The sequence below is a fragment of the Ambystoma mexicanum genome, chromosome 3p (assembly GCF_040938575.1).
Source record: "Ambystoma mexicanum isolate Mex_15411 chromosome 3p, UKY_AmexF1_1, whole genome shotgun sequence".
In the NCBI taxonomy this organism is placed as follows: Eukaryota; Metazoa; Chordata; class Amphibia; order Caudata; family Ambystomatidae; genus Ambystoma; species Ambystoma mexicanum.
The window spans coordinates 108,776,285-108,798,245 of record NC_090925.1 but is presented as its reverse complement, the minus strand read 5'-3'; the positions used below and the strand labels follow the sequence as shown (position 1 = coordinate 108,798,245).

Below are 21,961 nucleotides of genomic sequence, written 5' to 3'. Positions count from 1 at the left end.
GAAGTTCATTGCGGATGCCCTCAGCCGGCAGACAGTGGTCAGCTACGAGTGGGAGTTGAAGGCGGAGATCCTCTCATGGATTTTCTCGCGTTGGGGCACACCGGATGTGGACTTCTTCGCCACGGCGGTAAACAAGAAGCTTCCTCAGTACGCCTCCAGAGGGGGGCTTGGAGCCTCCTCTCTGGGGGACGCACTCGAGATTCCATGGCACAACATGAGAGCTTACGCCTTCCCGCCTCTTCCCCTAGTTCATCGAGCAATTTGGAAGTTGAAGAGCTCTGTCAACTGTTCTCTTCTACTGATAGTTCCGTGGTGGCCGGCCAGGTTTTGGTTCTCAGAACTTCAACTCCTGTCGGTTTGTCCGCCGATCAGGTTACCAGTAACTCCCGATCTTCTTCACTAAGGGGAACAGCAGATGTGGCACCCCTCCCCACAATCGCTCAACTTGGCGGCATGGTGCCTGAGTTCACGTCTCTAGAGCATTTGGGTTTGTCTGCGGATAACATGCGCATTATCCAGGCAGCCAGGAAACCCTCGACCAGATCCCAATACAAGAGTAAATGGCTCAGGTTCTGTCTTTGGTGTTTGGAGAAAGAATTGGACCCGAGGGTGGCAACGATCGACACAGTGCTGTCCTTCGTATCCTCCCTAGCAGAGTCAGGGGTTCATGTTCTGTCTTGCAGGACTTATCTCTCGGCGATTTCCGCTTATCTCTCTACAGACCGGTGTTCTTATTCTTTAACTAACCCGGTGGTGAAGAGACATTTTGCTGGCTTGACACGCATCTACCATCCGGTTCGTAGTCTGCACCCGCCTTGGGACCTAAATGTAGTCCTGACGGCGCTGTGCCTTTGAGCCAATGGCTAGGGTTGACCTCAAGTACGTGTCCTGAAAAGTGTCCTTTCTGGTAGCCGTTACGTCAGCGAGGAAGGTGAGTGAGCTCCAGGCATTGTCGGTGGAGCATCCTTTCTTGGTCTTTCACAAGGACAAGGTAGTCCTTCGGACGAACCCAGCTTTCCTACCAAAGGTAGTAACCGAATTGCATCTGAATCAGGCGATTTCCCTTCCGGTCTTTTTTCCGAACCCTGCCTCGGAGGCAGAAAGGGTTCTACACTGCCTCGATGTCCGAAGAGCTCTTAAGTTCTACCTGGACAGGACTTCTGAGCTTCGGAGCTCTTCCCAACTGTTTGTGACCTTCGGTAAACCTCAGGGCAGGCCGGCGTCTAAGGCATCCATTTCCAGATGGATTACCGCCTGTATCACTGAATCTTTCACCGTCCAAAAGCTGAAACCTCCTAAAGGTATCCATGCACACCAGGTGAGAGGCAAGGCAGCTGCGGTTGCTTTTCAGTAGTATATTCCCTGGGAGTCCATCGCTAAAGCGGCTACTTGGGCCTCCCCATCTGCTTTCTGTAAGCATTACTGCCGCGATATGAGCTCTAGACCTGACGCTCAGTTCGGCCGGGCTGTGCTGAAGAACCTGTTTCAGTAAGGGGTATTTCCATCCACCCATAGTTCCTGTAAGGAGTGCTTGGGAATCTCCCATAAGTATGGAGGAAAGGGGACGGGACGTAGGAGTATTAACAGGTTACTCACCGTAGTGACCACCTTACTCCTAGTCCATAGTCCCCTTTCCTCCATACGCCCGCCCGCCGTCCCCTCTAATAAGGTTCCCCTGTTGTTGCTAATGGGTCTTTGACCCTGCGATAGAAAAGGACTGATGGGCGATACGCGGGGCGGAGCCAAGGTGGGCGGGGTTACGGCCGCATGCCGGGTCCCGCGCAGGAAAGAGTGGAGGGACAAAATTTTGAAAAAAATGTGGATGCTTTTTACAAAGTGCTCCGGTCCTGTCCCACAGGACGGAGAGATGTCACGTAAGTATGGAGGAAAGGGGACTATGGACTAGGAGTAAGGTGGTCACTACGGTGAGTAACCTGGTAATTACTCTAGTTACATTTTGTCCATCACGAAATGTGTACCACTACTCTGCCAGGAGAAAAGACTGTGCTTAGCAGTTCTAGTCTGCGAGTATCTGCAAGACACCAAGCCTAAAAGCATTGTTAGTTTACATGGCCGGGAAGCCCGGAAAGGTTCTCATTAGAGCTCCAGGACCTTAACACCCAAGGGTATGTTAACATCCCACGGCATAGAATAGCAGTCCGCCGGTGGTATAAAAAAAGGGTGCATGCTGTGAGGGGTCAGTAATGCGAGGCGGACAACTGCTTTTATTTCTCTCATAATTAGACATTTTATTAAGAAAAAAATTGGCAAATAAATCCTCACTTGTCCTACTCTACCAGGGAATTCCCTACCTATTCTAAAGTCTAAGGGAATAACTCCTACCATTAACAAACTGGCCCTCACACTAAACAACAAAACAGTCAAAGGTAAATAATAACACAACATATAACAATAAAAATAAGTGAACAATATATGGATGACCTTCCCCCGGCTTCCCAAAATGTTCAAAAGAAAAGAAACTTGACCTGCCTGAGCTCCCACTAAAACCCTGTAGCAGATTCTGTATGCTGTGCTAATTGGTGAATACCCCAACTTCGATTGCATATCCAGGGTGCTGAGGGCTGTCTCTCTCGGTGTGGGCTTCAGCTGGGAAAAAACAGAGCCTGGGGAGCCAAGAAAACATTTGACGAAGAGGCGGGTGCGGCTACAAAAGATGGCGGCCTCACCAACCCTGTAGAGGTGCACAGACCACATAGTGCTTGGAGCCGGCTTCCCCGCCTGAATCCACGGCTGAATGCACAACCGGAGGCATGGTCAGTTGCGTTGAGAGGGGGCCGCCTGGATAAGAGGGTGCTGGAGCGAGACTGAGGGACAACCACCGAAGCTGCAGAGCGGGAGGGAGCCGACTGTATGGTGGCGTGTGCGCCCTGAGGCGCTTTCCTGTTGTGCGCAAGGGGGCGGCCCAGTCAGCTCTGTCGCAGCCAACACGTGAGTACTCTGTTCTGGGGCATGGGAACTATGGCGGCAAACAATTCCTGGGAATACACCCCCTGCTTCACTGTCGTCCTGCAATGGACTAGATGTGATTTTGGCAACAATACTTAATATTGCTGAATCTTGGGCGACCCGATAGCTCTGAGACCCGGCCTGCACTAAGTTTGAGGAATGGACGGCATTACATTTGAGAGAAGGTGACACTCGCCACCCTGCTCTCCCTCTTTCAAACGCCCCAGACTCTATAAGCAGTGTAATCTTTGGTGCCTCTGAAAAACGTTCATAAATTGCCATACAGCGGACACTGCCTCAGAGGTGCATGGGAGCTGCATTTCCCCCAGCAGCCCACTAAAAGCAGAGACACAGCAACTGAGGCACTAGTTGCAGGGCTGGGACCATGCACTCAAGCTCCTGGGGGATGCCTGTGAAAGCTACTTATGATGGGTGCCCAGCACTGCTTGTCAACCCATTGCACTGGGGTACACTTAGGCAAACGGCTATGGTGAACTAACACAACTGCGACTCTGATGGAATGCGACCTACACCTGCCCAAGACGCCTATTCCTCCATACCACTGAGTTAGTGCTAGTGCTGAGACCTCACCTGAGACAGGAGGGCCCCTTAGGTAGGGAAACAAAGCGGCAACCAGGAAGGCACCAGGTGGGCAGGGCTTGCTAAGTGAGGAAAAAGAGCGGGAACCAGGAAGGCACCTCGTGGGCAGGGCTTAGGCCAGGCAACCAAGATCCACTTGCACCTGCTCCCAATCTGCAAAGAAAAAGAGGCTGGAGGGCTCCTTAAGTAGAGAAAATGAGTGCCAACCAGGATGGCACAAGGTGGGCGGGGCTTGCTAAGTGGGGAAAAATCAGCGACCAGGAAGGCACCAGGTGGGCGGGGCTTAGGCCAGGTGACCAAGATCCACTTGCACCTGCTCCCCATCTGCAAAGAAAAAGAGGCTGATGGGCTCCTTAAGTAGGGAAAAAGAGCGGCAACCAGGAACGCACCAGGTGCGCTGGGTTTAGGCCAGGTGACCAAGATCCACTTGCACCTGCTCCCCATCTGCAAAGGAAAAGAGGTTAGAGGGCTTCTGAAGTACGGAAAAAAGTGGCAACCCAGGAAGGTACCAGTTGGGCGAGGCTTGCTAAGTGGGGAAAAAGAGCGGCAACCAGGAAAGCACCAGGTGGTCGGGGCTTAGGCCAGGTGACCAAGATCCACTTGCACCTGCTCCACATCTGCAAAGGAAAAGAGACTGAAGGGCTCCTTAAGTAGGGAAAAAAAACAGCAACCAGGAAGGCACCAGGAGGGTGGGGCTTGCTAAGTGGGGAAAAAGAGCGGCAACCAGGAAGGCACCTGGTGGGCAGGGCCTAGGCCAGGCGACCAAGAACCACTTGCACCTGCTCCCCATCTGCAAAGAAAAAGAGGCTGGAGGGCTCCTTAAGAAGGGAAAAGGAGTGGCAACCAGGATGGCACAAGGTGGGCGGGTCTTAGGCCAGGTGACCAAGATCCACTTGCACCTGCTCCCCATCTGCAAAGGAAAAGAGGCTGATGGGCTCCTTAAGTAGGGAAAAAGAGCGGCAACCAGGAACGCACCAGGTGCGCTGGGTTTAGGCCAGATGACCAAGATCCACTTGCACCTGCTCCCCATCTGCAAAGGAAAAGAGGTTAGAGGGCTTCTGAAGTAGGGAAAAAAGTGGCAACCCGGAAGGTACCAGGTCGGCGAGGCTTGCTAAGTGGGGAAAAAGAGCGGCAACCAGGAAAGCACCAGGTGGGCGGGGCTTGCTAAGTGGGGAAAAAGTGCGGCAACCAGAAAGGTACCAGGTGGGCAGGGTTTAGGCCAGGTGACCAAGATCCACTTGGATCGGCTCCCCATCTGCAAAGGAAAAGAGGCTGGAGGGCTCCTTAACTAGGGAAAAAAAGAAGCAACCAGGAAGGCACCAGGTGGGTGAGGCTTGCTAAGTGGGGAAAAAGAGCGGAAACCAAGAACACACCTGGTGGGCAGAGCTTAGGCCAGGTGACCAATATCCACTTGCACCTGCTCCCCATCTGCAAAGGAAAAGAGGCTAAATGGCTCCTTAAGTAGGGAAAAAGAGCAGCAACCAGGAAGTCACCCGGTGGGTGAGGCTTGCTAAATGGGTAAAAAGAACGGCAACCAGGAAGGCACCAGGTGGGCGGGGCTTAGGCCAGGTGACCAAGATCCACTTGCACCTGCTCCCCATCTGCAAAGGAAAAGAGGTTGGAGGGCTTCTGAAATAGGGAAAAAAAGGGGCAACCAGGAAGGCATCAGGTGTGCGAGGCTTGCTAAGTGGGGAAAAAGAGCGGCAACCAGGAAGGCACCAGGTGGGCGGGGCTTAGGTCAGATGACCAAGATCCACTTGCACCTGCTCCCCATCTGCAAAGGAAAAGAGGCTGATGGGCTCCTTAAGTAGGGAAAAAAAGGGGTAACCAAGAAGGCACCAGGTGAGCGAGGCTTGCTAAGTGGGGAAAAAGAGCGGCAACCAGGAAGGCACCAGGTGGGTGGAGCTTGCTAAGTGAGGAAAAAGAGCAGCAACCAGGAAGGCACAAGGTGGGTGGGGCTTAGGCCAGGTGACCAAGATCCACTTTCACCTGCTCCTCATCTGCAATGAAAAAGAGGCTGGGAGGACTCCTTAAGTAGGGAAAACGAGTGGCAACCAGGATGGCACCAGGTGGGCGGGGCTTGCTAAGTGGGGAAAAAGCAGCAGCCAGGAAGGCACCAGGTGGGTGGAGCTTAGGCCAGGTGACCAAGATCCACTTGCACCTGCTCCCCATCTGCAAAGGAAAAGAGGTTAGAGGGCTCCTTAAGTAGGGAAAAAGAGCGGCAACCAGGAAGGCACCAGGTGGGCGGAACTTAGGCTAGGTGACCAAGATCCACTTGCACCTGCTCCCCATCTGCAAAGGAAAAGAGGTTAGAGGGATCCTTAAGTAGGGAAAAAGAGCAGCAACCAGGAAGGCACCAGGTGGGCGGCGCCTCCTAAGTGGGGGAAAAGAGCAGCAACAGGAAGGCACCAGGTGGGCGGGGTTTAGGCCAGGTGACCAAGATCCACTTGCATCGACTCCCCATCTGCAATGGAAAAGAGGCTGGAGGGCTCCTTAACTAGGGGGAAAAAAAGCAGCAACCAGGAAGGCACCAGGTGGGTGAGGCTTGCTAAGTGGGGAAAAAGAGCGGAAACCAAGAACACACCTGGTGGGCAGAGCTTAGGCCAGGTGACCAATATCCACTTGCACGTACTCCCCATCTGCAAAGGAAAAGAGGCTAAATGGCTCCTTAAGTAGGGAAAAAAGCATCAACCAGGTAGGCACCAGGTGGGTGAGGCTTGCTAAGGGGGGAAAAAGAACGGCAACCAGGAAGGCACCTGGTGGGCAGGGCTTAGGCCAGGTGACCAATATCCACTTGCACCTGCTCCCCATCTGCTAAGGAAAAGAGGCTATCTGGCTCCTTAAGTAGAGAAAAAGAGCTGCAACCAGGAAGTCACCCCGTGGGTGGGGCTTGCTAAATGGGTAAAAAGAGCGGCAACCTTGAAGGCACCAGGTGGGCGGGGCTTTGGCCATGTGACCAAGATCCACCTGCACCTGCTCCACATCTACATAGGAAAAGAGCCTGGAGGGCTCCTTGTGTAGGGAAAAAGAGCGGCAACCCGGAAGGCACCAGGTGGGCAGCGCTTAGGCCAGGTGACCAAGGTCCACTTGCAACTGCTCTCCATCTGCAAAGGAAAAGAGGCTGGAGGGCTTCTTAAGTAGGGGAAAAACGTGGCACTAGGTGGACGGGTCTTGCTTAGCTTGCTAAGTGAGGAAAAAGAGCAGCAACCAGGAAGGCACCTGGTGGGCAGGGCTTGGGCCAGGCGACCAAGAGCCACTTGCACTGCTCCCCATCTGCAAAGAAAAAGAGGCTGGAGGGCTCCTTAAGTAGGGAAAACGAGTAGCAACCAGGATGGCACCAGGCAGGGCTTGCTAAGTGGGGAAAAAGAGCGGCAAACAGGAAAGCACCAGGTGGGCAGAGCTTAGGCCAGGTGAGCAAGATCCACTTGCACCTGCTCCCCATATGCAAAGGAAAAGAGGCTGGAGGGCTCCTTAAGTAGGGAAAAAAAGCAGCAACCAGGAAGGCACCAGGTTGGCGGCGCTTGCTAAGTGGGGAAAAAGAGCGGCAACCAGGAAGGCACCAGGTGGGCGCGGTTTAGGCCAGATGACCGAGATCCACTTGCATCGGCTCCCCATCTGCAAAGGAAAAGAGGCTGAAGGGCTCCTTAACTAGGGAAAAAAGCATCAACCAGGTAGGCACCAGGTGGGTGAGGCTTGCTAAGGGGGGAAAAAGAACGGCAACCACGAAGGCATCTGGTGGGCAGGGCTTAGGCCAGGTGACCAACATCCACTTGCACCTGCTCCCCATCTGCTAAGGAAAAGAGGCTATCTGGCTCGTTAAGTAGAGAAAAAGAGCTGCAACCAGGAATTCCCCCAGTGGGTGGGGCTTGCTAAATGGGTAAAAAGAGTGGCAACCTTGAAGGCACCAGGTGGGCGGGGCTTTGGCCATGTGACCAAGATCCACTTGCACCTGCTCCACATCTACATAGGAAAAGAGCCTGGAGGGCTCCTTGTGTAGGGAAAAAGAGCGGCAACCAGGAAGGCACCGGGTGGGCAGCGCTTAGGCCAGGTGACCAAGATCCACTTGCAACTGCTCTCCATCTGCAAAGGAAAAGAGGCTGGAGGGCTTCTTAAGTAGGGAAAAAACGTGGCTTCAGGTGGACGGCGCTTGCTTAGCTTGCTAAGTGAGGAAAAAGAGCAGCAACCAGGAAGGCACCTGGAAGGTACCTGGTGGGCAGGGTTTAGGCCAGGCGACCAAGATCCACTTACACTGCTCCCCATCTGCAAAGAAAAAGAGGCTGGGGGGCTCCTTAAGTAGGGAAAAAAGCAGCAACCAGGAAGGCACCAGGTGGGCGAGGCTTGCTAAGTGGGGAAAAAGAACGGAAACCAGGAAGGCACCAGGTGGGCGGGACTTAGGCCAGGTGACCAAGATCCTGTTGCACCTGCTCCCCATCTGCAAAGGAAGAGAGGATGGATTGCTCCTTAAGTAGGGAAAGAAAGGGGTAATCAAGAAGGCACCAGGTGGGCGAGGCTTGCTAAGTGGAGAAAAAGAGCGGCAACTAGGAAGGCATGTGGTGGGTAGGGCTTAGGCTAGGTGACCAAGATCCACTTGCACCTGCTCCCCATCTGCAAAGGAAGAGAGGATGGAGGGCTCCTTAAGTAGGGAAAAAAAGGGGTAACCAAGAAGGCACCAGATGGGCGAAGCTTGCTATGTGAGGAAAAAGAGCGGCAACCAGGAAGGTACCTGGTTGGCAGGGCTTAGGCCAGGCGACCAAGATCCACTTGCACTTGCTCCCCATCTGCAAAGAAAAAGGTTGGAGGGCTCCTTAAGTTGGGAAAACGAGTGGCAACCAGGATGGCACCAGGCAGGTCTTGCTAAGTGGGGAAAAAGAGTGGCAACCAGGAAGGCACCTAGAATCAAAGATGAAGGCACTGGAAGCAAGAAATGCCAAGCTGGAAATGCGAGCCGAGGACGAGGAGGGCAGATGTCGAAGGAACAATATTTGAGTGCTGGGATTACCAGAGGGAATGGAGGGCATGGACCTGACTGCCTACATTGAGAACTTAATACTGCAGGAAGTGGGTCTGGAGAAACTATCACAGGGTTTTGCCATTGAAAGTGTCCATCAATCCCTTCAGAAGGAGCCCCCATCGGGATCGTACCCCAGATCTGTCATAGCTAAGATACTAAACTTCAGAGACAGGGAGATGATTTTGCAGTTCTCCAGAGAGGGCGTGAAGATACAGAGGGGCAGTTCCACGATCGCTGTATACCCAGATTACACGCCTGTTGTGCAATTGAGAAGGGACATGTTCGTGCCCAACAAGGCGAGGCTTCAACAACTGGTTCTCAAATATATGCTCATGTACACGGCCATGCCTACAAGTACTGCACAAGGGGAAAACACACTTCTTCGATGTGGATGGACCATAATGGCTTGGATGGTGAGGAGGTAGGCGGCGGCCGGAAGGAAAACAGGGAAGCCCCCTGAATTATATGGGGAGGACAGCCTTGACTTGACTGGGAACACTGTTAGCTAGCTGGACCCATCTTTGGCCGGCGAATACTCCTAGGTGGTCGGCTCTGCAGAGTGGAGGAGCGGACGGAGTTGTAGAAAATGATCATACTGATAAGACAGCGAACCATGAGACACAACAATATGGGATGCTACGGAAGTAATTTCATTAATGCTGATTTGATCACTGCATACTATGGGATGCACAACAGTGGGAGTTAGGAGTTCTTACCCACTGTGTGGAACTCTTGGATACTTGGAATCGGCCTGTTGCTGGTTCCTTACCCTGGTACCCAATGGCCTTGAATGGCCTTAGAGGTACAGGCGAGCTTGAAAAGCGTGCTGCTGTTGGGCTCTCTGTCGACCCTGCGATAATGGGTCAACTGTTTGGGTTACGTGTGTTTTGTTTCAAGAGGCTTGGTACAAAATGTTATTGTAAAGATGGGGGTGGGTTGGTGCTGAAACTGGACGTACTGTATGCTTCCATAGTGAATCCCGGATGGGCGTGGGAGAGATGGCGCCAGTTAAGATACTGGGCCATAGTACGTGTCCAGCAGTAAGCCTGCCGTTGTGACCGGCGGGTTGCCGCAGGACTCGTAATTTCTTTTACCGCCGCCTGATTTCCCGGTGCCACTGGGAGATTCCAAGTCCAACGGGCCGGGAAGTCGGGCGCCGGTAAAAGGTAAGTCCCCATTCCCATAGGACTCGATGGGAGTGGGGACACGGCAACGCCAGCACCGTTAACGGGGCGGGCGCTTCTGTGAAAGGTTTACCTACCGTGGCCACTGTGCCTGGCAGGGTCAGACCGGTCGGGCACAGCGGCCATGGCAGGCAGACACGTAGTTTGCCGGTCCGGAAACAATTGTGCCAGTTAGCTTACCGGGACCCTTGTTTCCGGACAGGCAAACTTATAATGAGGCCTACTGACTTGGAATGTGAATGGCCTGGGTTCATACATGCGCAGGAAATGAGTGTGTTCCTACTTACGGAGGAAAAAGATATCCATTGCCCTACTTCATGAAACACACCTATTGCCCGAAGATCAGGATATGGTGATGACTCACTGGGGAGGGTTCAGTTATGGCTCTACATATTCTAAATTTGCTAGAGACATATTTGTATGGATAGATGCGGCACTCCCCTTGCAGCTCTTGGTAATGGAGGCGGACAAGGAGAGGAGGTATGTGGTGATGCACGGCTACTTAGGCCATAGGGTGGTTTGCATCATAAACTCTTATTTTCCCAATCATATGATCCCAGCTCGTGTGCGCTCACTGAGTGGACTACTTGCTCTGAGGTGGGACATCCTGTTTTTGTGGGGTGGTGATTTTAACTGTGTCCGTGAACCACTACTAGATAGGTCACCTCTCACCCCCACCTCCTTCCGTGGCGCGGGACTTCTCCTGTCACTGGGGCCCTTAATGCGGCTCTGTCTGAACTAGCCCTGGTGGATGTTTGGAGGGAACTGCACCCGCACATGAAGGAGTACTCCTTTTACTCACCCCCGCACAGGCCGTACACCAGAATAGATTACTTGTTTGTCAATTCCGAACAATTGGCAGAATTTAATGGCGTGGAATATATGGGACGCACAGTGTCTGACCACTCCCCGCTAGTGATTACCTGGGAGAATCGAGGACCTAGTCCCCCTATTCCAACGTGGCCTTTGCCCACAGACGCTTTGCGAGATGACCCTTTCAGGGAAAACTGCGAGAGACCATGGTGCACTTCCTACGGCTAAACATCTGGGGCCTTGATAGTTGGGGCACTGTTTAGGAAACCCGGAAAGTGGTAATTAGAGGGGAAATAATAGCCAGCACAGGGGGCATTCGGAAGAAGCTGCGGGAGGACTTAGACATTGTGGATGAGATTCACACACTGGAGACTGCTCAACCTAGGTCGCAGACGATACAGACTGATCGTACTGAGTTGCGACAGCAGGGCACGCAAGTTTGGCAAAGGTTATGCAAAGATGACTGTGCAGGTGGCACACTCACACGCTGAAGGCGACAAATCAGGGAGGATGTTAGCGTGGTTGTGCAAATGATAATAAACCAAAAACACAACCACGTTATTGCTAGACCAGTGTGACACCCCATGGCGGTCCCAAAAAGCAGTAAACGATATCTTCATTGAGTTTTATGATCAAGTATATACACTTGATACACAGGTTCCCCCGAAAGACCTACATGCAGCGTTCTCCCAAATTAGACTCCCGAGACTAACTGCGGAACAGGCGGATACCCTAGAACAGCCTTTCAGTGCAGAGGAACTGAGTGAAACGATTACTTCCCTATCCACAGGCAAGTCACTGGGGAGCGACGGACTCCCGTCAGAATTTTATAAGGCCTATAGCTCAAGGCTTACTCCTGTTCTGCTGCAGTTCCTTAATGTTGTTTGATTCTCTCTTTACTTCACAATTTGAACACTGCACAATTATGACAAAGCTTCTTTGTTTTTAAAATTTGATTCTATATACGTTTGTCGTTTTCTGATCTTTTTTACTTTTTGGTATGAAGGTATTCTAGGAGGCTTATGAGAGGGGCTTACTCCCAGCCAGCATGAGGGAAATTCTAGTGAATCCTATTCCTAGGCCTGGGAAACCGACCGAGAGGTGCGAGTTATATCGACCCCTAGCCATGTTAAATTCTGATGTTAACATTCTCACTACAATACATGCCGGCCGTTTACGTAAAGCGATTGCCTCTCTTATACATGCAGACCAAACAGGATTTGGGCCTGGTCGCAACACCACACCAAACCTAGGCTAGCTGCAACACATAATTGATCAGTCCAACCCATGTGAGGCACAGTATGTTGTTGCATCCCTCGATGCCATCAAGGCCTTCGACTCTGTTTTCTGGGAATGGATGTATGCGGCACTCCAGGGTTTTGGGTTTAGTGAGGGCTTCATCCGCTGTGTTACGCTACTGTACACATGCCTGGTTGCTAAGGCAAAATCTGGCAGGCAGATATCAGGTATGGGAAAGACAAAGAGGGACCCATCAGCGGTGTCCGCTCTCAGTGATGCTGTACATACTGGCTCTGGAGCCCTTAGCAGTTTGTTTGTTTATTTTATTTATAGTGCAGGCCAGACCCTGGGACATCAGGGCGCAAAGACCTAAGAATATGTTAAGCTTGGTTACACAGGTAAATACAATACATCAAGGATCATGGGGATGGGGAAATTTAGTGTATATGAGAAAGCAGTACCTAGAAGCTAGCTTAGAGCTCAGGGGATCTAGGCATTTTAAATCATTATATGCAGACAATGTCTTACTCTACTTGTGTGAGCCAGCACATAACCTACCCATCATTCTTGATGTTCTGGACAAATGTGCGCATTTGCCCGGGATCTCATTCATAAGGCAGAAATCGTGTCTCTTTCCCTTGGCAGGGCTTTAGGGGCAGGATCTTGCTGACCTGCTGGAATTGGATTTGCACTTTGAGACACACTCCTTCGGGTACCTGGGCGTTCAGATAGCACACAAACCCAGGGATATGCACAGTGGCAATACGCTTCGGGCGGTAGATGGAGTTAAAAGATCTATGAAATTCTGGGCTAAACTGCCATTATCCATCATTGGCCGGGTCACCATAATCAAAAAGATTGCTCTTCCGAGGCTGTTATACTCTTTTACACATGTCTACTACTATATTGAGACAGCATTTTTTCGTGCCCTTGACACCACACTTAGAGACTTCCTATGGGGACAGGGATGATACAGGGTAGCACTCAATGCTCTGTGTCTACTTTACAGAGATAGGGGAGTACAGCTCCCACGACTACAGCTTTACTATTTAGCATCTCAACTTAGTTGCCTAGCTGCATGGTTATCTGACAATGCCACGTCTGAATCTAGTTCAGGAGCGTTGCTAGGGTGGGGCTACGGGGGCTATAGCCCCTGGTCTTTTCGTTGTAGCCTCGGGTAGAATCTCAGGAACTATAGCCAAAAGGCTAGCTAGCCCCCAGTCCCAACAGTTCCGACATTAGCGTAGCCCCAGATCTTTTCCAGACCTGGCAACACCCCTTATCTAGGTTACTTCAAACACTGGTGCGTCCTGCATGGCTTAAGGATGCATTGTGGGTCCCGGAGTGCTGTCTGGGCTCACAGACACAGCTTGTTGCATTGAGCAGGCATGTTTGGACAAGAACTCTGAAATGATTCCACTTACAGCACCCTTATTTATCGAACGTCCCCATTGCTGCTGTTGTTTGTGTAAGCAGGGAGGAACTGAGAGCTGTCAGGAGATTGGAGGAACTGGGCCTATCCATTTGGTGAGTCATGTATGATAATGAGTCTTTCAGGGGCTTGGAGAGCCTGACGCAGAATTAAGGCCTTCCAAAGAGGCCCTTCTTCCGATATATGAGGGTGATGAGAGTGGCTAAGATCAAATGGAAATAGTGGCCTTCTGAACCTGGAGAAACAATGCTACTCAATCTGATGTATGAACTAGAGGATGGCTGGAGACCTGTGTCCAAATTATACGGATGCTTGCTTAACATGACCAGCAACAGAAATGTGCGGTTGAAGGAGAAGTGGGAAACTGATGTTGCTCTGGAAATCACTGAAGCCCAGTGGAACTCTGCTCCGTTATTTGTTACAAACGTGTACCGGAACGCATGATTCCGGTTGATACAGCTCAAAGTGCTTCATCGCACGTACATGACCTCTAGTAGAGTGGCTAAATTTAATGCGAAGGTAGCACCAATGCGTTCACGGTGTCACGAGGAAGGAGCTGATCTAATGCACATGTTTTGGAAAATTGCTCTGCTGAATGGCTTTTGCTCCCAGATTGAACGGGCTTGCATGGGTGCAGGGACTGCTCGATATAATTGGAGTCCACTTGAGTGTTTATTGGGCGCATAACCCAGACCTAACAAATATAGACTGTTGACCAAGTTTATGGACCTTGCATGCGTTCTAGCAAAAAGGCATATAGCCATGCCAGGGAACATTAAGCAGGGCCCTCAATACAAAGTGTGGCACGATGACTTTAAATGCTGGTGTTTGGCTTAGACAACGGCCTGGCACAGAGATTCGGGCAGAGACGATTGTGAACTGGCTGCTAACTTGGAAGCCTGGAACGCCATCACCCTAGCAATGTTCCACTCGTCGGACGATGAACCACCATGAGGGCTGTATTGTATTGTTTTATGTTTGGACTACTGCAAAATGCATGGAAATGCAACTACAGTCGACAAGGGAATCCCCACCTAGACCAAAAGAATCTAGACTCTACACTACCTGAATTAATCAGATTTGATGTATCCGCTAAGCTTGATCCCCCCATTGATGTACAGGTTATCCAAGCCGGTTTGCCTATTTTGGGATGAGTTTATCCCCTTTCTTTTTGTGCTAGTTTTTGGGGAATATGGTGCAACTGTTTTTGAGATGAAATGCATTATAATATCCACTTTGCTGGTATAGTCCTAACATTTACATTTGCTTACCTACATATTGTCTGGCCTTGTATACAGGTTACGAGCAGCTGCACTAAATAAACAGAATAAACAGAATTAAACATAAAAACAAATAGCTGTTTGTCAGCTTCCAGCATCAGTTAGGGCTTGGACTGGAATACCATTCATCAAAGACGTTGTCATGGAATTTCTCTCTTCCTAGAAATAAGTTATTCATAGCTTCTATGAGATGGTATTTTGCCTGCGCTTCTTCCAATTCCCACTCTTCCTCATTTTCTACCATATACCCAATTGCCATAGGTTCTTCTTTTCTATTAGAGGGACAGTTGTGAGCTAAATGTCCAGCTTGTCCACATGAAAAAGATAGTATTGCTGAGGGTTTTGGGCTTCTCGCTTTTTCTACTCTTAATATTCTCTTTTCCTTTTACCACAGATATTCTTTTTGGTTCACTCCCACTGTCTCTAGGAGGTGGTTTGAAAGAAACTTAACCTTCGAATGGATTGTGTCCTCCCACGTTTTCCTCACCTTTGATAATTATCTTTCCAGCTTCAGCTGCTTCGGAAAAAAGAATTCGACAGAGGCCGGTGCACGGTACAGTCGAGGACTCGATGTCCCTCAAGGGCCTCTGTCCGATCGTCATTGTCGTCCGCAGTATATGTAGTACGCGCAGCACCCATTGGCTTCATTTCCAACGCAGCTTTTGCTTTGATAATAATGACAGTGCGCTTCAGATCGATAAAGAAAACGTCATGTCTTCACCGTCGACTCCATTGACCCCCAAGACGGGTTTTAAGAAATGTCAGTACTGTGGGTCGAAGATGTCCATCATCGACCCCCCACCACGTTTGCCTGTGGTGCCTCGGCACGGAGCATAGTACGAAGGAGTGAAAATCCTGTTGAGCTATGACTGACAAGGCTCTGAGAGAGCATAGAGGTAAATTGGTGGTGGGTAGAATTCCTAAGTCCCCTTCTGTTCCAAAAAAATACTTCTGATGAGTCGAGAGAGTCTCCTTGTCGAAAAAGATCGAAGAAATATTGATTGAGAACTTGTTTGTGTCATTTTTCATCTTCTTCCAAGAAGTCGAAGAAAAGACGTCATAGGTCTCCTTCTTCGTCGAGTGACTCCTCATTCAAGAGAATCGCATTTCCAACGAAATCTGACTCCCCAGCTAAATGGGAAGAGTGTCAGAGGGAAATATTGAAAATCTTCGAGAGAGAAGCCCCTACTCCCTCGAAAGAACAGAAGAGAGGCCATGTCCCGGTTGCTCTGCAAAAAATTGACAAAGGGAAGTTAAAGGCAAACACCTGTGCACCCTTGAGTCCGGGTTGCAAGCCTGACGATCATCGAAAGAATGACAAAGTGTTGAGGACCTCGACAAGTCAAATGTCCAACCCTTCGAGGGCTTTGTTGAAGACAATTTCGGCGAAAACAAAACCGGTTCCATCGACGCTCTCAACGTCGGAAACTTCGACACCCATATCGAAGCCACCAACTCCTAAGTCGAACACTTCAATGCCATTGGCCTCAAAGCCTACTACGAAGACCAGAGCCATTGAAGGCAACACAGGAGAAATCTTATAAACCTCTGCCACAAAAATTATTTTTTAAATCTCTTCAATTTATGAAGAACATGTACCACCTGACGATGATCAAATACCTTTTGGCCTTCAATATGGCACTCCAAATGTGCCAGATGAGTTTATTTCCGATGAATCTAGGCTTAAAGATTTGTATGAAAAACTACAATCAGCCAGTGGGGTAGACACATCTCCTGAGCAGGAATTTGGGAAGCCAGATCCTGCAGATCATGCTGATAGCTCATATAGACAATTAATGAGCAAAGTAGTAAAATATTTGGGATGGAGTAGACCTGCTACTCCTTTTCAAAAAGATGACTTAACTGACATATTAGACCAAGGCTCACAGAGGGATCCCATTTTGCCCTTCCATGTTGCTTTGCAAAAAAGGGTTACAACAAATTGGGAAACCTCAGATTCTATTTCTGCGGTTAATAAGAACTTTCCCCCAAAATATAGGCCTTCCAGCAGTGACCCATATTATTTAACCAAGCACCCGACTCCGGAAGGTTTGGTGATCCAAGCCGCCACGTCCACAAAACAATCTGCTTACCCTACCATTCCTACAGACAGGGATGATAAACGGGTGGATGCTTGGGCACGGAGGGTATTTACTGCCCGTAGCATGGCCTTGAAATCAGCAAATGCCGCTTGTGCCTTGTCTAAGTTTTTGTTCATCCTGTGGGACCACATCCCTGAAGGGGAAGAGAGACGGCCTCCTGGCTATCATCAAGGATTGTAAGGAGGCAATGTGTGAGTGCATCCTGTCAAGTCTGGATACTGCAGATAGTATTAGCAGATCCATTGCGACTAGTACCATGCTATGAAGATTTGAGTGGTTGAGGAAGTCTGGATTTGCGCTGGACATGCAATCTTGATGACTCAATATGCCTTCTGATGGCTCGAGACTGTTTGGTAGCAAGGCTGATGAAAGTCTGGAAAGGCTACAGACCTCAAAGGCGGCAGCTGCATCTCTTAGTGCCGCTATTATACAGCCTCAACATTCCGACGCCGGTACATCATCTTCGAGGGGTAAGTCATTTCGTTTCTACTCCTGAATTGGAAGAGGGAGACGACAAGCCAGTCATAAAGGACAAAGAAGATTCCCTCATAGTGGACGAGGGAGAGGTGCTAAATCAGCTCAAGCAGTGGCTTCTTTGCCCTCAGCCGCTTCTTCAGCTGCCTCAAAACCTCTCAGAGGCCTTAATCCACAAAACCCCAGTGGGAGGCAGACTCTCACAGTATCTGAAAGAGTGGCGAGACATTACTTCAGATGCTTGGGAACTGGAAACGGTAGCCCAGGGTTACTGCCTTCCTTTTCTAAAAAAGCCTCAGGATCAACCACCGGGGAACAGCTCATTGAAAATTCCAGATCCGCGCATTGTGCAGGAAATGTTGATCCTGCTAAAGGAAGGTGCAATAGAACCAGTACCTACGGTGGAGAGGAACAAGGGTTGCTACTCCCCGTATTTTCGAATCTCCAAAAAGGATGGAGGATTGAGACCTAGCTTGGACTTAAAACACTTAAGAAACTTAAACAAGTTCCTCAGGAAGGACAAGTTCAAGATGGTTACCCTTTCTCAGATCCTTCAAGCCCTCCAACTCAAAGACTGGATGGTGTCATTAGAGGATGCTTACTTTCATGTGCCTATCCATCACAAGCACAGGAGGTACCTGAAGTTGGCGGTTCTCATTATCAATTTCGAGTTCTGCCATTTGGGCTGACCTCTGCCTGAGGGTTTTCACCAAGTTGATAGCAGTGTGGCAGTGAGTCTCAGGAGAGAGGGATTCACGTCTATCCTTACCTGGACGATTGGCTGATCAGGGCTCGTTCTCCCAAACAGACCCTGGAACATCTCAGCATGACTTGCCACTTTTTCCACAAGCTGGGCTTCTCCCTCAATTAAAAGAAGTTAAAAAGATTGCCCACCATCTTCCGGCCTTCGATTTTTTTTTTTTTTTTGAGGTTGCTCTGCCTCATGGCATCTTGCATTTTCCTGGTGCCAGGGGCTTATGTGAGAATGAGAGGTTAGCATGGATTGGGGGTGGAGATCTACATCCCTATGGAGACAGATGATCAGGATAAGCCATTGTCTTGCTCCCGGATTTCGGGAGGTCCTTAGCCAGTAGTCCTTGTCTTTTCACAGGGAGATGGAACTTAAGGTCTGTTTCTCCTCTAGTGCCAACTGGCCACGCTCCCAGTTCTGGCTCCCTTCTTCCTCCAGAAATAGATCAGTGATATACTCTGGATCGGGTTTGCATCATGCCAATGAGTGATCTCTTCCAACGGAGGGTCCAGTAGCGGTGTTCTTTGTATGAGGAGGTCATCCCAAATGGCGCTTACTTTGTTTTTTCTGGACAGAACCTTGCTATGTGTCCCAGCTTCCTACAGGCATATCCTCAGATAACCTCCATTGTCTAGGAATCTCAATCTCACCTTGACGTAGGTAAAGATGCCAGAGACTACAGATAATGCTCTCAATATTGTCCTAGAGGTCCAAAATTCCTTTCTTTAGGTCTTCATACTGGGTTTATCCAACTGGGTTTAGGATTTGGAATGCTTGTTGTGCTTCCCCGGTTAACAAGGGGGTTATATATTTGGTTAATCGATCACAATTCCAATCGGCAGGTTTAGCCACCCTCTCCAAATTGATAAACAAGGCAGACCAATCTTCTCCAGTGCCAAGCATTCGTAGGATTGTTTGGGGTAAAGCAGGCTGCTCCCTCCTTTCAGCATTTACACTCTGTAAAGCAGCTAGTGTCTCCTGAGGCTGGTGGCTGATGTTAATTGCGCTTTGACCACGCCTCGTAATGGGTCTTCCTTATTCCTTATCTGATCTGGATCTTGGGGATCTGCTGGTTTACTCTCATTCACGATTGGTATGTATTTTTCTTTTTCTAAGCTAGTGTGGTTTTATTTTATTGCCTATAGCACAAACCTAGCTTAAGAGAAGTGGAGCGATTTACAACAGGAGGGTGCCAGAATTGGGCTTTGCATTTTATACAGTAGCACAGTACTGTTTGTGGAAGGACAAAGGGATTTTTATTCATCCGGCAGGTACTGTTGAAAGAGACACGTTTTTAGTATTTTGTTGAACTGGAGAATGGTGGGTGCATTTCAAGAAAGTGGCTGGATTGAGTTCCACGGGTACGGGTACGGGCGTGGCAGCTGGACTTCTTCTGAGTCTTCTCTTGTAGGGCTCCTCCATTACCTGAAAGTATGGTCTCCTAGAAGACCAGTTGGGCTGTTTCCACTAACCTGAGTTTTTCTCCACTGGCTATTTTTCCCCTTCAGTGGTGGCTGGTGAATTTGTTTAATTGGTGGGAGGGAGAGGTGAATTGTAAATGTTTCCCATGAGTATGTGTGGCCAGGAAGCCCGAACCAACATAAATGTTGTATTAACACTTTGCATTTTCAGCCCACTTCCTGTGAAAAAATTGGTAAAAAGCCAGAGTTTGCAATCAATTTTAGAGAGTAACACATGAAAAAAATCCAATAGCTGCAAATCACCAACAGTGCACATAGTATTTTCCAGTGCATTTAAATGGTGCATTTGCACACAATATATGCCATTTTTGGCAAACCAGAAGGAGTCGGACAAAGGTGTGACATGTTCAGGGGTGTTTATTTAAATAATAACAAAATTCTCCATTTCTGCTTATTGTGTTTTGTGTTTCCTGGGCTCCCCAAAGTCCTTTGGCCTTCTCACAGGCTTAGCCGAACCTCCGTGGGATGTCTGCCTGTTACGGTCTTCTTGGCTCCTGTAACCCTGATGCTTGCGAGCTGCTAGTGCTATATAAACAAATAAATAAATAACCCCTTGTGGCTTTTGCTGCCTTGAGTATTACTGTCTCTAGGTTTCTCAGAGCTCTCCCAAGCCCTCTGGCATCTTGATTTAGCTCAGCATCTGGCTGCCAGGCCTCAAATATCCCAGTTCACCCCTCTCAACGTTGTTACCTCTTTGGGAGCATTTGCTCCCCTTCCACTGCCCAGCTCAGCAGGTAAAGTTCTTCTTATGCAGAGTTCGGGGATCCAATCTCTCCGCTGCTGTCTGGTTTCAGCCTCAGTGAACGGGAACCAGGCGCACCACGGCTTCTGTGTGGTCGCACCAGCAGGCGAAATGTTCGCTTTTCCATCTCTGTCACTATCTCGAACTTGGCTTCTTTACTGGCCTGGACTCCAGTGTCAGAATGTCCATAGTAATAGGCCCAGTGTCAAAATCCTAACTCTGCGCCTTACACACTAAGCTAACTAAACTGATGGGGATGTTTCTTGATCCAGCGGGGTCACTCCATTCCCCTGGACAAAAGGCAGTCCTTGTCTTGATCAGGTTCTCTTCATCTAACTACAGCCACTCCTTAGCTGTTGGAGAAATGCCTATCTGCCTGATTTGTAAGCCTGGGGAAGGCTGGAGAAACCCACAGACTTCCCCAGGCTTGTAAACCAGTTATTTAGTGTCCCAGAACCCGGTTGGTAGCTCTGGCTCACCCTTGTCAGCTATTATGCTGAAGAGGAACAACCTGTGTAGTCTTTCCAAGCTGTCATGGGTCCTCGACCCTTGGGTACAGACCTGGCTCCCTTTTCACAAAATGCTGTGTTGCAGAAATGCTGCCTCAATGCTCTCTCCAAGCTGTATAGTTCGCTGACCCTTGGGTGCAGACCTGGCTCCCCTTTCACCAAATGCTGCACTGAGAAGCATTGCCTGGATGCTCTCTCCAAGCCGCAGACTTGGTTCACTCTCCTGCCAGGCCTTGGTACAATTCCCTGTACAATTTGGGCGCAAGTCTCAAACTCGCCTTTCTGGCTCTATTCTCTCTTTCCGTAGACTTGGTTCACCTTCCTGCCAAGTCGTAGTGTAAGTCCATGTACAATTTGGTGCAAGTCCCAGACTCCCTTTCTGGCTTTTGCAGCAACCTCCTTGAGGTTTCTGAGTCCTTGTGGCTTCTTGTGTACCTTGAGTTATGGCTTACGTGGGTCCTGGCTGCCTTGAGGTAGCTGGGCTCACTCGCAGTACTCCGGTAGCTTCCTTCCCCCTGCAGTAGCTCTGCAGGTTTCTTCTACTTGGAGATGGTTTGCTGGTGTGCTCTCACGGTTCCCCGGTCTCTGGGGCACCTAGAGTCTTGGTCCACTTCTGGGCTGCACGGTCATCCTGTCCTGGACAGTCTCTGAACTATTTCTCCTTCTGCACTGCGCCCGGTTAGCGTCCTTCTGCACGTCGGGCTTGTCATGGCTCTCGCAGGCGGTTCCTGCTGGGAGGGATTGACCCTCTGTCAAGTCCTTCATTGGTTTTAATCCTGCTTCTGCCAATCACAGTTCGTGAACCACTAGACTGGTGAAAGTGGTTCCAATGTGTATCTGGTAGTACTCTGCATTCCCTCCTCGTCCCAGTACTAGGTAAGTATTGAGATAGTAACTTCCTCATACTCTTCTTCGTTTCAGTACTGAGTATTGAGATGGTAACTCACTAGTACTCCTCCTCGTCTCAGTACTCTCTATTAGAGTTGCCTTAATAAAGTAGATACGGTGGGAGGGTATGTGAGAAAACAAAGGGTGTCTCCCTTACTAGTACCTGTGAATTTCTCTCTCAGGTGGCCAGGGCACGGCCATCGCCTTTGTATCCAGACCCTGGGAGTGGACCGGTGCGGGAGAGTCACCTGGTTGAAGGGTCTTCGGAGAGTGGGGGTGAGGCAACCGATGGTGAGATGCAGTATTCCCCCCTTTCCGAACCCTTGCCCCATCCTATTCTATAGGATTCTCCAATGTCCCAGCCCTCCACTCACCTTTTTCACACAAACACTGGGCCGAGGAAGAGGGCCACTGAGAGTAAAAAGGCTAACACTTACATATCTCATTGGACATGTCCCGCTAATTGGTTCAGGCAAATTCAGACACTT

General features: G+C 49.8%; 1 protein-coding gene across 1 annotated transcript in view; it reads left to right on the top strand.

The window, feature by feature from the left end:
- The window catches only part of LOC138579802 (uncharacterized), an 877,832-nt gene that overhangs the window by 611,448 nt on the left and 244,423 nt on the right, over window positions 1-21,961 (top strand). The gene's annotated exons all lie outside the window — the stretch shown is intronic.